The 3190-nt window shown below is 42.9% G+C and overlaps 1 non-coding gene across 1 annotated transcript; it reads right to left on the minus strand.

Annotated features, from left to right (window-relative positions):
- Window positions 1-289: 289 nt before the first annotated feature.
- Window positions 290-365, minus strand: Trnas-cga. Its single transcript has one exon. It is a non-coding gene; the product is annotated as a tRNA-Ser (tRNA).
- Between the last annotated feature and the right edge of the window lie 2825 nt (window positions 366-3190).

Below are 3190 nucleotides of genomic sequence, written 5' to 3' on the forward strand. Positions count from 1 at the left end.
CTAAGCATTTTATTAAAAATAGTCTGGTGACAACCTGTACACCGCAAAATAAATATTCTTCTTAACGAAACGTAGTTTCATACGGAAAGTAAGCGCGTAATGACACTGTTACCAGCTACGTGCAATAAAAGCTGTCGACTTATTTGACATTGCAGTGCAATTTCGTACACATGTAAATGAAATAAATAATTTACTAAGAATAATATGGTAACCACTCAAACCATGTAACATAAATTTTGTCTTCCAAAAAGTTACTTTATCCTTGAAACTTCCTGGCAGATTAAAATTGTGTGCGGACCGAGACTCGAACTCGGGACCTTTGCCTTTCGGGGGCAATTGCTCTACCACCTGAGCTACCCAAGCACGACTCACGCCCCCTCCTCACAGCTTTACTTCTGCCAGTATCTCATCTCCTACCTTCCAAACTTCACAGAAGCTCTCCTGCGAATCTTGCAGAACTAGCACTACTGGAAGAAAGGATAATCTGCCAGGAAGCTTCATATCAGCGCACACACCGCTGAAGAGTGCAAATCTCATTCTGGAGACATCACCCAGGCTGTGGCTAGCCATGTCTCCGCAATATCTTTTCTTCCACGAGTGCTAGTTCTGCAAGGTTCGCAGGAGAGCTTCTGTGAAGTTTGGAAGGTAGGAGACGAGATACTGGCAGAAGTAAAGCTGTGAGGAGGGGCCGTGTGTCGTGCTTGGGTAGCTGAGATGGTAACACTTGCCCTCGAAAGGCGAAGGTCCCGATTTCGAGTCTCGGTCCGCACACAGTTTTAATCTGCCAGGAAGTTTCACATCAGTGCACACTCAGATGCAGAGTGAAAATCTCATTCTGGATACTTTATCCTTTATTGAAACATATGTCCAAACTGTTGACCATGGACTGAAAGGCACATTTTCAATCGCAGTTCGAAAGGACGATGAACGAATGTAATTACAGTGGATGATATGGTAGGGCATGGACTGGCGATTCGAAGACCCGTAGGCCTATCGTCTGCCGTAGCTTGGGCTTCGTCGTAGACTGCGTCCTTGAGTGCTCTCGAAAGAAAGAAATCAAGAGGAGTCAAATTGGGGAACCTCGCAGGCCATTTGACAACAGAATTTCGTCCTATTCAACGTCCAGGAAAGTTTTCATTCAGTATTTACGTTGCAACACGGGACGAGTGAGCTGGACAACCGTCGTGTTGCAGCCACATACACTGTCGAATATCCAGTGGTACCTCTTCTGGAAGAACGGGCAAAATGTTCCTCAGGATGTGTGCGTGCGAATGTCCATGTAGAACACCTGAGATGAAGTAAGGTTCGACAGTGTAATTTCCCATGACGCCGCACCATACTTTTACGTTTCACGGCCATTGATGTTCCACCTGACGAAGCCACCGTGGATTTTCGGTACCCAGTAGTGCATTTTATGCAAAGTTACATTAGCATGGTTGGTAAACGTTGGTTCATCGGTAAATAGGACACGTTGGAAAAACGTAGGATCGTCTCTCAGCTGGTGAAGGGCAAACCGACAAAATTCCGTACCACGTTCGAAATCACGGTCGTCGAGTGCGTGTTGTAGGGACAGGCTTGGAAATTCTGTCGATGCTGGATGCGAATAATACTCGTCTGGCTGATTCTGCAGTCCTTGGCAATATGTCTCGTACCATTCTGCGGATTCATAAGCGTCGTAGCCAGAACAGCTCAATCGTATTTTCTGTCAGTTGTAGTTTTCTTTCTTGTCCTCTTTTTGACGTTCAAGTAGTCTTTCCGCGCTAACGTCTTAATACTTCGTGCAATTGCCTGGCGCGTCGGATATTGGCGATCCGGTTAGATAGCCATATAACGCTGTGCTGTTTTTACGGCATTTATTTTACATTCACCATATAAAAGAAGTACATCCAACTTTTTCTCGTTGGTGTACATGTCTGCTCGCAACGAATGCTGAAACAGAATTGAGCGGCCTGTTGTGCAGAGAAGTAAACAGGCAAATTTATTGATATTCTGACACAGCGCAGCACGACAGCTCTGCCTGGCGGTGTATGCTCCCTCTATACGAACACAGATACCCCATATTTCTCTTGGTATCGGTATTTTTGCAATGCTTTCCCATATTTTTCACATCCTCTCAAAGTGTAGCATTTTCCTCCACATTTTCCATGTTTTTCCATGTTCTTTGTGTAAACGCACAAAAATGTTTGTGCTTTTATTGCTCTCCTTGCAAGTTTTCTGTAGCATCCAATATGTATTCGTGATCTCATGGATTTCGGTGGAGGTGAAGTGCTATCTTCAGCTATCCTAAATACAGCTTCATGTTTACTGATTTTATTTTATTTTTATTTTACACCTGTAATTTCATACGACATACTGAGGAGCAAATCTCCCTGGACACGTAACGACTCTGTAAATGAAATTGACATTGATAAAATAAACTGTAGATGACAAGCTGCGAGTATGTATTACCAAAATTCAACAGTGTTAACACGGGAATTAGCTTAAACTTTTTCCAGGAACTCCCCGACAGAGTAGAAGTAGTGATCCGTGAGGAAATTCTTCAGATTCGACGTGAATGTGTGAGGATTACTGCTAAGCTTCTTTAATTCTTGTGGTAGTTTACCGAAAATGGACGCAGCAGAATACTTTTATCATTCTGCGCAAGTGTCAAAGAGATGTGATCCAAGTTCAGTTTGGACTGCTGCCTAGAATTAACTGAGTGAAAGTCGTTAATTCTTGAAAATAAGCTCATTTGCTAACAAAAAGCGGCATTAAAGAAAATAAATTACCAAATGTTCGAATGTGTGTGAAATCTTATGGGACTTAACTGCTAAGGTCATCAGTCCCTAAGCTTACACACTACTTAACTTAAATTATCCTAAGGACAAACACACACACACACCCATGCCCGAGGGAGGACTCGAACCTCCGCCGGGACCAGCCGCACAGAATAAATTACCAGACCCCTGAACAGAGGTCGATAATAGGTTGGCGAAACTAAACCACGTATTACTTGAATTGATCCTTTCTGACTCAAAAATATCCAGTGTGAATGGAAAGTTAGCATACAGTATAGAGTTACCTGTCCTAAGCCAATGAAAATAAGCAAAATAGAATAGTTTCCCTATTGTACTCTCATTTATTTCAGATACTTCGGTAACGGTAAATATAGCTGCATTCCTACAAAATACCACCTAATAACGATGGCCTC

Source organism: Schistocerca americana, chromosome X (assembly GCF_021461395.2).
Source record: "Schistocerca americana isolate TAMUIC-IGC-003095 chromosome X, iqSchAmer2.1, whole genome shotgun sequence".
NCBI lineage: Eukaryota > Metazoa > Arthropoda > Insecta > Orthoptera > Acrididae > Schistocerca > Schistocerca americana.